The sequence below is a fragment of the Dromaius novaehollandiae genome, chromosome 6 (genome assembly GCF_036370855.1).
Source record: "Dromaius novaehollandiae isolate bDroNov1 chromosome 6, bDroNov1.hap1, whole genome shotgun sequence".
NCBI classification, from domain to species: domain Eukaryota; kingdom Metazoa; phylum Chordata; class Aves; order Casuariiformes; family Dromaiidae; genus Dromaius; species Dromaius novaehollandiae.
The window spans coordinates 35,505,371-35,518,742 of record NC_088103.1 but is presented as its reverse complement, the minus strand read 5'-3'; the positions used below and the strand labels follow the sequence as shown (position 1 = coordinate 35,518,742).

The following is a 13,372-nucleotide window of genomic DNA, read 5'->3' as shown; positions in this document are numbered from 1 at the left end:
CAATAACCTTGTCTACCATGGTCTAACTGAAAACTCTTAATTGCTTATTGCAATGGAAGAAGACAATAGAAGAGAGCTAGGTTTCCAAGAACCTACTCTGGGAAGACAAAAGGAAAAGCCCTGTTTTGATTTTTTTCATCTAAGCAGTCTGATCTGGGAGGCCTTGAGAAGCAATGAATATAAGAGCCCACATGGCATTTGGACAGAGTCAGTTTCCTAACTAAGCTCCATTTAACAGAGGTTCTCCAATCTAATCCACAGAATGGTAATTTACTGCCTTTAGACAGGATAGATTTTATTCTGTCCCTCAGAGTAAGCAGTTAAAACTCTGCTAATAGGAAAGCATCTTCTCAACTGGCTCTACGCACAACTCACAGTGAAGCCATTGCTAGGAAATCACAAAATGCTTCCCAAACCCTTCTTTAAAGAAACAAGGCAAGGCCTTTATTGCCAGGGCTGGATGTCATTAATTTGTAGCAAAATTACTAGGAACCTGGAAAACAATCCTGAAATGCCTACAGATTCATGATGGAGTCATTCTGGAAAAGGTCATTGGTAATGCTGCTATAATTAAATCTTTCATTAATTTTTTTACATACACAATGACTTACAAATGTGGTATACACTGACTGGATAACCTTGTAGAGAAACCATTTAAAAGGCTTTTTACTTTTATACAGTATTCTCTTGATGAATTGCATTGCTTTTGCCTTATCATTCCTTGTATTGTTAATAAAGTTGTGCGTTTATATCATATAATACTGCTCATTCCTGGCAGGTCAACAGAAAACCTGGGATGATTTGAGGGTGACAAGAAAACAACCCATCTGCCTCTAGGCCATAGATTGAATCCCTGTCCCTGCCTAGGTATGAGAAGAGGATTTTCTCATGTAATAGCTCTTGTATTGGTCACAGGAAGGGCATGAATTGTATCTGTCTGGATCCATCTCTGCTGGCAGTTTCAGATCAGCTGCCCAGGCATGGAAATAGAAATGTCTCCTCATGCCTAAATCAGGTCCTCTTCTATCATTTTTGAAGTAAACTGGCTGGACATTATATGGAGCAAGCGTTCATTGCAGCTGTCTGTATTTGGTTGGGCTGGCCTGGACACAGATGGAGGACTTTTATCTTCAACAGTCAGCCTTCAATAGTCCTTTGTGTGTAATGAGAGTTAAGGTCAGAGTCCCTCGTAAGGACTTGTGTTCTCAGCTGTGCCCATCAGTGAGCCAGAAGACTGAAGATACAAAGAGAGGAAGCAGTTGCTAAGGTCACCTTCACTGGCCTGGACTACACAAAACATCAAATCTGCCTTCCTTTCTGAATTGTCAGCATTTTTCCTTCACTGGACATCATCAAGGTGAATGAAATCAAAAGACATCTCATTTTGCTTCTAACAAAGTAGCATGTGGGCCTCTGAAGTCAGTCTTTACCAGTATTAGGCCCTACAGAACAGAAAGCTTGTGATTTAAGCATTTTGAATATCTAAGAATAAAATGAAAGGAAACAGTGTAATGTAACCACACTTCACAGATAGCGCCTTTAGAGATAAACTGCACAAGGACAGAGATGGATGGATCAACAGAAAATTACATAGAAAGATAGCCAAATACACACTTTAATTAATAATACTGAAGGAAAAGATAATTGCAGTGTCATCTTAAATAGACTGTTTCATTTAGAAAATACTGAAACCAAACTTTTTTCATTTATCGTAAAAGAAAAGACGCATGCGGAGGAAGTGTCTTAGCAATCAAAAGAAAACAATAAAATCACCCAAACCAGTACATGTTTCAGCTGACCTGAATCTATGGTTTTGTAGTGAGAATACTGAATAGGAGAAAGTGATGCAAAGCTGCCCTCTGATTTTGGTTAAAATCCCTCCTCATTTACATCCCTGCTCTAACAGGTAGTGACAGGAACACTGTTATTTAACAGGACGACTCAAGAAGTGCTATGAATCACAAGCTAGATGTAGACTTTCCAGTCCTCTGGAGGGGATCAAGTTCTCACTTTTTAGCCAGAAGCAGGGGGAACCCATATCTGGGTAATCACAGCTCCAGGAGCACTGAGTGGTGAATTCGCTACACCTGAAGGTGCTTGTCCTCTCTTTACTGTCCAGCAAACAAAAGCATATGTTGTTACTGCTAAATTTTTGAGAGCTAACTAGGCATCACAGATTACCTTCCTTCCCGGCAAGTATCACCAGTGTGGTTTCATGAGCAGGGGAAGAGGGGAGGCTTGGTCAGTGCTACCCACAATGTAGTGGCATAGCACAGATTGGAGACTTCTCCACAAGCAGCTTGGGCAGGTAGCAGATGGACTGAGCCACAGAGACACCTACAGCAGGTTCCTGCAGCATCAGCTTGGACCCATCAGCGTAGGAGTCAGGGACCACAGTTATTCATATCTGGTTGGCCTGCTTCCATGACCGTTAAAGCCATTTAACTTCTGGGCATGATGCACTGCTGTGGACCCGAGGGGTTGCCAGGTAAAGCTGACGCATTTCTAAGTGCTGCATGGCCATTCCCACGGCTCTTGATGACAGCACACTTGAGAACCAAGCACTTCTACAAGACCTACTCTGGCACTTACACAAGCAGCACCAAGACAGAGCTAAGATGCCCGGCCAGATCTGAGCTAGTTATTGCAGTTGGTTACTGTATTTCCCACCTCAACACTCCATGCTCCAGAACTGATCAGCTTGGCATCAGCACAGCGTGGCATGAATACCTGCAGCCAGGACAAACCAGCTGCTACCCTCTTCTAACCCAGTGTGCTGGAGAACACAGAGCAGAGATACGGGGTGGCCTAGATGAAAGAGCCAAGATCCAGCCAAATATATTAAATCTAGCTAAGAATTGGCTGTGTCCCTGTGCAAGGTTCTTTTTCTTCCATATTTATCACCTAGGTTTGGTTTGGATTTTTTTCCCTGTTAGTCAGATTACCCTGGCCCTACATTACTGGGATAACAGTGGGTCTATGCTACAGATCCTGGCTGCAGTGCACACTTTTACAGATAGTTTTGATACATGAATGTCAGTAAAGCAATGGAGGTATATTTATGCCCTTTGAACCAATGAAAGAAAATGCTGACAATTTTGCCCCCCAAAAGAGGGCTCTGCAGCCATCTGTGTCTAAGAAAGCAGCACTAAAGCAAGACTAGCTCCTACGTGCAGGCTGGGCTGTTAGGGCTTAACGCACACAAGCAGCAATGGAACAACTGCAGATTGTGCCAGTGGGGTTTGTTTTTATGAATGGGGAGTGAGAGATGAGCCATTCCCCACAAATTAAACATAAATCAAGACTTTAGAGAAAACCAAATGGGCTGTGTAACCTCCTGATTTTTTTTTATTAGGGTTTAGATGGAATTAGTGTTAAAGGAGGTCACTGTTATATAGAAATTGGATGGAAAGAGAGTGAGACAAGGAAGCAGAACCTAATTGAAAGAGACACAGATCAGCAATTAGGGAGCACAGAAGAGGAGCCAGAGTTATACTGTCTCATGACTGGCAAGATGATGCAGGGAGCAAGAGGCTGGAAATGAAGGAAACATAAAAGATGAAAGATGACACTGGAGAGGCAGACAACTGCCAACAAAATAACACTTTCTATTTTTTTTTCTAAACAAAAAATATGGTCGTTAAGAGCCACTTTGGAGCTTTTAATTCAGTTACTGGCTGACCTATAAACTAGGGAGAGCAGCTTCAGGGCAACCGGGTGATGATTGAGGGCTGCTGTACTTCTGTCTGTGGATGGGAAAAGAGTAAGAGAAATGGCAAACTTTTTCTAAAAAGCAAAGGTTCATTTTCTTCCAGATAAAATATACCATCCATTTGGATCTCGATTTTCAGCTAGTGCAAATTAGCATAACTCCTATAGACCATCCCAGTTATAAGGAAAATTCCCCAATCTACTGCTGGTATTCAGAGGAAGAAAAAAAATAACAACAGTGAAACTACCAAGAATATGTCAATGGCAGATAGCAGCTCCCATGATGACAAATTTGGGAACAAATTTGCTCAAGAAAATTTATGTCTGTCTTCTGCTTCCCAAGGGGAAGGGTCAAACAAAAATTTCACAGAATTTCTTATGCAGATGAAATTCGATGAAAATGGTTTGTTTCCACATCCAAATGAAACTAAATGTCACGACATGGAGATTTCCTACAAAAGAGAAATTAAAGTGTTGGCCAGATCCACTGACTAACAATCCATACTGAACTGTTCATGGAAAGCTGTCCCACTGCCATATTCCAGGTCTGGAGGGAGAGAGAAGATGGGGAAAAGAAGAGTTTCTGTGAATAGAGAGAAAAATCAAAATCCAGCAATAAAAATCCTGCAATCATGGCAGACCCTTTTCTCTCAACTTTGGAAAACAGTCCTGGGATCATTCATCACTCAATGGGCACTTCCTTTAAAGTGCCAGCATGAGAGGAAAACTGGTGTAAATGACATGGTACAACATGATCTCTTAGTTAGCAAGTAATGCCAAGTGCAATTAGCAAGTAATCTGCAGAACGTATAATTATGAAGCGGACCTACTGCTTGGGCTCGATTTCTCCATTAGCTGCATGAATACTGCACAAGACAGTGGGGGGACTTTTTTTTTTTTAATACAAAGTGCTATCAAAATAAGAGTTTACTGAATGACAAACAGAACCTTTTGAAATCTGGTCTCTTAAAAATTTATTGCCAATGTTCCCAAACCACTTTACATGACAATTGCTTCAAAAGATATCCCAGCAACATGAAAGGCAGTGTGAGACACCTGGGAAGGGGGATGGGAAAGCACGTTAATTTTTAATGCTGTTTTTCAGAAGTGTTCTCTCTCTTCCCTGAAGTGCTCATGAAAGACAAACAGCTTCTGACAGCTTTGAAACCTAAAGATGCTGCCTCCCTCCTTTAGAAAAGATACTGGCAGGTATCAGCAATCTGAGTTTTTTCCTCACTAACAGGTGTCTGGTCCCAACAGAGGCAGGTGTTGCTCCTTGCAGGAAGCTGGATAACACAACATGTTCAGTCATTTCAGTCCTTCATCCCCTGCAGAGATTTCCAGCCAGAGATGCCCAACCCAAATGCAGGAGCTGTTGCTGAGAAAACACAAGCCCCAAACACATGCAACAGGCAGCAGTGGTGAATCAGGGCGACAAGCCTGGCACAGGGGATTAGAAAGCAGGAGAGAGGAAGGTTCCAAAGAGGGGATGAGATCTGAGTCTGGCTGGGAGACAGTGCGAGGAGGTGGCTGATCATTTATAGTGATTTCACATGTTTGGGTCACAGGAATCATGAAACAAGGAAACCATGTACAATGAACATATGAGGACAGGCTCTCCTTGGGGATAGAGGCTTATAGCCCTACTTGAGCCATGTGAGATGCAGCAAACTATAGTATCACTGCTCTTTAGAGCTGATCTCCACCACTCACTGCAGCCAGATGATGAAATATCTGTTAGTGTGAGTGAACTCTGCAGACAACCTTACAAAGCAGCACTGAGCCTTCACAGCTCCCAGAGAAGCTGGTGAGCCATGGTGCTCTCTGCCCTGTGCAGGATTAGGGCCAGATGGAGCAGAAGAGGTGTGGAGGCCATGCAGTTTCTCAGTCCCCGAGGTGGCTGAGATGCCCTGATGAAATCAGGACAAGCAGAATATTTCATAACCTGCTCTAACAGAAAGCTGAAAGACTCTGAGGAGTTGGGACAGGTCGCGCAGAGAGATCGGGGAGTCTCCATCCTTGGAGATACTCAAAACCTGACTGGACACAGTCCTGGACAACCAGCCCTTGCTGACCTTGCTTGAGCAGGGGGGTTGGACCAAATGATCTGCAGGGGTCCCTTCTGACCCCAAGTATTCTGTGATTCTGAGTGTGTGTACAGCACACTGACCCCAGCTGTGCAACCCAGGCCTAAGTAATTAGTGAAGCCCAACACAACTGCTAGCAGCAGGACAGCACAGAAGCCATGGTCCACCTGTCCATGCTCAACAGCACGAAAAACAGAGCACATTAGACCCTAGATGAGGATGTCTGGATTGTATTGTCATCCAGCAACCCTCGTCCGGCTAGTCAGGGAAAAGAAATCATGCTTCAGGCAGCTGCCCATTCTAGCTCCTTCTGTTAGGGCTTTTTTCATTCACTTGGAAACAAGGGAGCCCAGAGGACACTCCAGACAGCAGGCCTTTCTCTAGTCTTCCTCCCTGCATGTGCCTACCTCTCCACACACCTTGTCTGTGCATTGCAGACACAATTTGGCCTCCCTTCTACTTCTGCTGGGATCTTCTTCCCCCTAAGGAATGGGAAAAGCCTGCAGGCTAGGGCATTCATTTGGGACTCTGAAGACCTGACTTAATGCCAAGTTTTCCCCACAGCCTGCTGAGTGACTGACCACAGGCAAGTCCTTTGTTCTGCCTCAGTTTCTCTAGCCACACAATACAACTAACAATGTTGATCTTCTTAGCATAATATTTGCTCTACTGTCAATAAATAGCACTTGACCTCAATGGGAATAATATCTGCTACAGAAAGCCAGAGATATACAGTACCTGTCCCAGAGCCCAATGCCTTAACCGTGTGTTATGGCTTCTGCCAGGAATCTTCTGAGTACATGTTGCAACTGCTAGAAATTGATCTCATGTCATGCATGTCCTTCCTTTTCCCAAGGCCCAATAATCAAGCAATGCTGGCTGGGAACACTTACTCTAAGGAGATGTTCTCATCACCTGATTAGCCTATTCAGGTGCCACAGAAAGACCTCAGCTGGCATGGCAAGTATCAACAGCACAATCAATATTGTGCCTTTGCGGGCTGTTTAGGTGAATTCATGCAGCAATCCAAAGGCTAACAAATAGAGTACTCTTCGGGGGGGGGGGGGGGAGAGAGATGGGAGAAGGAGGAGACACTGATTAATCTGTGACTGTTAATAACATTTGTAAGTCTTGCAAAAAAAGATAATTATATGGGTAATCAATTGTCTTTCTTCAGGGTATAAACTGATCATCCACTAGGATAAAACAGAAATTCTTATAACACACATTTCTTGTCCATGGTAAAGTCAATTGACAGCATTAGCAAAGCAATCACTTTCTTGCAAAGCTATTCATTACTTCCAGAAAGGATTTGAAATAAGATCAAATGATCGAGGGGTGCAGCTCACTATGGCAAATGCCAATATCCTCTCAATCATTTTAGTCTCCTCACTTAATAATTATATTGGTAATTTTTGTTCTCATATTAAGTTCTAAATTTTACTCTTCTTTCTGTGTGCAGTCATTATTTTTACAGAGTCATTTTAATTTCATGGATCCTATCCTGTAGAGTTCTTATGTAAGTTTACGCACTGCAGTTTGCACAGCCCCATAAGCAAGGACAGTGCAATGAACTCACAAGGACACATCACAGTCTTGCAATAAAATCCATAGCCAATAATAAAACCAGTTGTACCACAAACAGATATTGCAGTAATCATAAAGAAGACAGGAAACCCAAAATGCAAGATAAAAACACAACGAGGAGAACAAATTAAACCTTCCAGCCCTTTCTAGGTATCGAGTGGTAACTAGGCAACTTGGATAAAACAGGTCTTAAAATCCGCCCTTCCAATCTCTCCAAAATACACATTTTTGGTAGACCTGAGAGCATGCACAGGCTGGAAAACAAGCTTCCAAGCCGTGATTCACAAAAGCAATGAAGATAAAATAAGGACAGAGGTTGGAGTCCTTCATCACAACAGCCCCTATACACAATACTTTCTGTTGTTTTGTGAACACTGAAGGCTGCGAGCTGTGTTTAGCTTTCTACAGATCTCCAGCAAAGTCCCTTTCCTTCAGAACCCCTCTTCATCAAATCCTCTGTCCAGCTCAGCAGCAGCAGAAATTGCAGAAGAAAATCTGGATTTTTTCTGACAGCTTCTTTCTTTCTTTCTCAAGTAGAGTGCAGCTAAAAGAGACCAGACTGACAGCAGGAGAGTCTGAAGGCCTCTGCTTTGCCACAGGAATAGAGAAACACTGTGACTTTTCTTTGTTAATGTTGAAAAAGGCCTCAGTTCCTTCTAGGAGGAACAAGCTCTTGGTATTTCCATCTCTGCCATTCACTCATTTCTTCTCCTGGCTGCTGGGACTGCTAACCAGCTATGCTAGCCAGCTATGGAGGATGTCAGAGGGTGAAGGCTAGTTCAGCAGGGAGAAGACCATATCCTTTAACCACATCCCAGGAAAGGCACTGCTTTCTATCACCTCTCTGTTTTCATCTCACTTCCCTCAGGACAACCACACAGAGATGGCAGACTCCACAGCTCCCTACCCCTAAGTAAAAGGGCAGAACCTTTCAAGGACATTGTGTCAGCTTGTAATTTTCTTTCCCATATCAGCTTTTAAATGTGACAGCAAAACTTTAGCAGAAGGCAGCGCACGCTGCCTTGCTTAAAGAGGCAAGATGATAATCACTTTATCAGAAAGTGACAGGAAAATGACTCTTGGCTCCCACATAATTTTGAACTCGGTGGGAGCCTGGACCTGGGACCTGCTGCCCATCTCTCATACACAAACTACTAGATCTCTGCTGAGTGCTATCCAGAATCTGTCCACATTATCTTTGCACCTCTACATACTTTGCTGATGTCTTCTACAAGACAGTCAGTACCTCAGGATAAGAACTAACTCATAGAACTCATTGCCACATAATGCTGTGACTACTAAAGGTCTAAAAGCATTCAGGAAAAAAACTCAAAAAAATAAATAATCCATGCACATCTTAGACATACAAAGGCCAAGAAAGTCACACATTTGCAGATGTCTGTAGATAAGGAACGTATACAAGGGAAACAACATGATATGCTTTTTATATTTTCAGCCTCCTCTGCTTGTCACTGTTGGAGCAGGGAACTGAGCTAGAGAGACCTTTGGTCTGCTTCAGTATGGTCTGTGCTCTTAACGTTCCCTTTCTCACCTCAAACCTCTCCTGGCTTCCATCTCACCTCCATCATCTTCAATTACTCACTCATTCTGCCCGACTCTTCAGCTACACAGTGATGGGTTGCAAGTAATTTTCTGGGTCTGCTGGAAAAACGTTCCCACTTGGCCCCTTGTAAAGCCACGGGGTCATCAAACAAGAAGGTGTTGAACAGGGCCAGGGCTCATAACCTATTCATTTACAACCAGAAATGTTTTCTCACATATGCATTGCCCAGGGCAGCAGTAACAGCAATGCTGGCAGACCAGCTTGTATTAAATCCTCTCACTGAAAATGTTAATACCCAATGATGCATAAACAGATATATATGGATCATTTAGTATACATACATATAAACACATATATATTTATACACACACATGTGGATGTGTCTACATAAATACGTATTTATCAGCAGAGACAAACTTAATGATCCCTATCTATATATGAGTGCCTGCACACACTCATGTATAATGAGACAACTGAAATGACAGCAAAGCGCTGCAGCGCTGTGAAACAGAAAGGTTATTTCTATGTAAGTTTGGAGAGATGCTTAGCACAGGAGATGAAGTGGCAGGGATAATAATTAGGAGTCAGCGCTGGAACAACATAAAGCTCTTCTCTGGACCCACTAAAGTAACTTTTCTCCCACCTGAATGGTATAAACTAGCAACTTTCTGGAGAAAACACTATCTTTGTTTGTATACTATAATCCACTAGAATGGGAACATAATTGGATTCCTTTTCTCAGGTGGACCACCTTAGGCAAGTAACATCCTGCACCTATCGTTTGAAAACACAGAAATGTTTGTATCGCTAGATCCAATCCATAAGAAACTAGTACCATTAAAAAATGCATTACTCTCCAGCAAGGGCAGCAGGACAGAAGTTAGAAAACGGCTGTACTCCAGAAGACTAGTGCTTTCTAGGCACTCAGTGCTTCCCCAAAGAGCATACCTAACCTATCATCCTTACACATTTGAGTTATTTTCCTAAAGGGCCCTTTGCTTCTACAGCTGCTTTCCTCGCACCCCTGAAAAACACTGGAACGTGCTCTGGCACAGATCTGCCAAAGCACTGTGACACTAAGGGGGCTGAACCAGCCACCTTGTCAAACAAGATCAGTGTCAAAACAACAGCAAAAGAAAGTGCAGAGGAGGGTGATAAGCCAGAAACGGAGGAAAGAGGACTGGAATCACCTCAGCCCCAAGTTAGATGAGCTCACACTGTCTCACAGTACTACCTTGTGTGCCACAAAACTGCATCCTTAGTGAAGCCCACTCAAGAAATTAGATCATTCTCACATTGCTATAGCCATACAAAATTAGAGAATCATGGAATAATTTAGGTTGGAATGGACCTCTACAAGCCGTTTGTCCGATTTCCTAATAAAAGCAGCTCCAAATTCAAAGTAGACCAAGACACTCAGAATCATATAATGCACTCACATACAAATCTAGAGATTTTAACATACTGATATGAAATCCTTAAGCTATTAAGGACTGTCTCAGGACACACATACCTAGCCTACTGTACAGGCAAATACTGCAGCTGCTCACATAACATGAAGCAGTATCAAAATCTATACTAAAACCGCTGCTACTTCCAGAAGGCCTACTCTGAGGATGTGCCACAAAATGAAGGCTGGGAATAATAGTCATTCTACTGATATAGTGACTTTAATAAAATCATACTACGATAATATTGTTAATAATGCAATATGGTAATAATAGTTGGGTTGTAATGACTATTTAATACACTTTCCCCTCAGGAAATTATTTTTCGGAAGTAGCTGAACACAGATCACTTTGATGCAAATCAATGGCAGAGATTTTCCCCACCAGGAGTCAACCAACAACACTAGAAGGAATATCTCACATTCTCCACAACAAGGGACAAACTCCTTAAAAGCCACTCACCTATTCAGTTCGATGGCACTTAAATATGAGCATAGACTTGGCCCCTCTGCCTCAGCCCTGCATCTACCCACAGAGCTCCCAGTGACCCTACCCTCAGCTGGAGGATGCTGATCTCACACCCACACATAGCACCCATCAGCTTCTTGAAATCATTGGGTTTTCTACCCACAAACACAAATTCCACATACCTCCAGTCACCAAATGTTATCCTGGCTCAGAGGATGGCCAATAGCACTAGAAAGGCATTAATCTCTCCTAAGTCAAAGCCTCCACAAGCTCAGCGTGATCCTGCTCTGCACTTATGGATCACTACATTGTGAAAAATACCTAAGCGATCTGCATAGAAACCATTTTGAGATGGGCTCTACAAACAAGCTCTTTCCCTGTTCAGTTCCTTTAACTTTGTGAACAGGAATTTCTCTAAACATTTATGGCAAGCATGATGTGAAATTTCTTCTTATGGCTTTTATAGATGCTTATGAATAGTTTTAAAAATTACTCACTAGTGATGACAGTAATAAAAAAAAATAATAATAAGACAACATCTGCAAAGGTTCCAAACAAAAAACAAGTCAGTTCTCAAAAAAGCTGATGCACAATACTTAGGAAGATAACTCACTTCCTGCTTTCCTCATCAGAAGTCTATGGAGCTAAGTAACAATAATCTTAAATTTAAAATGCATCTTTCACCTAAAAAGGAAACCACATTGATTTATCAAGTAAATGGGCTAAATCCATAGCTAGTTGAAACTGATTAGCTCCATTGGTTTCAATGAAGGTGTTGATGTGCCGATTTATATGAGCTCAGAACTGTGTCTGTGTGTGTGTGTGTGTCTGTGTGTGTGTGTGTGTGTGTCTCTGTGTGTGTGTGTGTGTGTGTGTGTGTGTGTGTGTGTGTGTGTGTGTGTGTTTGATTGGAAAGCAACAGATACCCAGTGCTGTGACAAAGAATGTCACAGAAAAATACCACATTAACCAGCACAGAAAGTGAAATATTACTGTTGCATCTGAAAAAAAAATGTGCAGAGACTGAACAGAACGTTGTCTCTAATCTTCAGCCAGGGATGTGCACATATTCCCCCAGCAGAATGCTCACAGCACTGTTGTGAAAAGGCTCACAGGTATATTATATGCTGTTGTGTTTTGCTCTTCTCTACAAAAGTAGAGGCAATATTTGCAGACTGCAAAACAGCAGATGCACAGATAAACCCCTCTATGCAAACACATACTCCGCTTTTATGAAGAAAATGAGCAACTGAAGCCATGGCATGGTGTTGGAAGAAAGAGGAAAAACTAGCACATACCAAAATAGATACAACTTCTGTTCCCACAGGCCTCTCAATAATTGCCTGTGAAATAAAAATGGAGGATGCCTTGTGCTGTCCCATCATTGTTTGAGAAGCAAACTCCAAATCACCATCTTTAAGAGTGCAGCTCATATACTTTATAGCCATAAAGGACAGCCACAATTATTTATCCTGGCCTTCTGAGGACAGTTCAGCATAGGAGAGAGAGATGAGCTCTATAGGAGTGGGCTATAGCTTCCTGATTACTAAGTTATCCAAGACTACAGCACCAAGACACTTCTCTGATGGCATAGATGTCAAAGAAGCCAGCTTAAATGACTCTTTGCCAGTGGAGGATTTCTCCCCAGCCTTTTTCTTGGAACCAAGGTGAGCTTCCAAGCCTCCATGTAAAAAACTGTTCAACTTTGTGTTCAGGACGTACCTCACGACACCGTTACATCAGTTTGTGTAAGGCTGATGTATGTACGATTTTTGAAAGACATACCAATATGAATGACACAAACCAGCTGGAACAAATTCAGATCACCAGCAGAAATGCCCAAGACACAAATCTGTTATGTGATTCAAGCCTCCTAAGAAACTGGTGACAAGCCTATGTAGTAATCTACACTCAGTCTGTCACCACCAATGACACCAGCCATGAGATCCACTTACCTATTCCTGCCATGTAAGTAGGCAATAGACTGAGGCCTAGAAGACAACACACAGGGCCTGATTCTCTTTCCCCTTGTAACCAGCGTAAATTTGTAAGAACTTTTCCGTGTAAGGTGCAAAAAGCAGGATAAACAAACCCACTGCAAAGTAAAATTTATACTGTATTTCCGACTCCTGAGCTAGAGTGTTGCTGCAGTATCTGATATGATTAACCAAGGGCCCTCCTTCATGCCACAGCAGAAATGCTTCCCAGGCATGCCTCAGTCTAAGGACAGCATCTTAGCCACCCTACTTTCTGATCCTTTTCAGAAAGCTTGCCTACACTGCCTGAGAAAAGTACAGGTAAAAAGACATCTCTGCAAGCAATTAAGGCAGTGCACCTAGTCCCTGCTTTGTTCAGAATCCCAGAGCAGAGCGCTCTGACCTGCTTTGTGCAAGAGGTCAAATGACTTTTTGAAGATGTGTTTGAACTTTAAATGTTCCCTTTCTCTCCTGGTCGATAAACTCAGATCCTGGCCTGTTTTGAGTCCAGATCTCTCCAGTGATTCTGTG

The 13,372-nt window shown here is 42.5% G+C and overlaps 1 protein-coding gene across 1 annotated transcript in view; it reads right to left on the bottom strand.

Annotated features, from left to right (window-relative positions):
• Positions 1–13,372, bottom strand: part of SORCS3 (sortilin related VPS10 domain containing receptor 3) — a 321,068-nt gene that overhangs the window by 45,617 nt on the left and 262,079 nt on the right. The window lies entirely within an intron of this gene.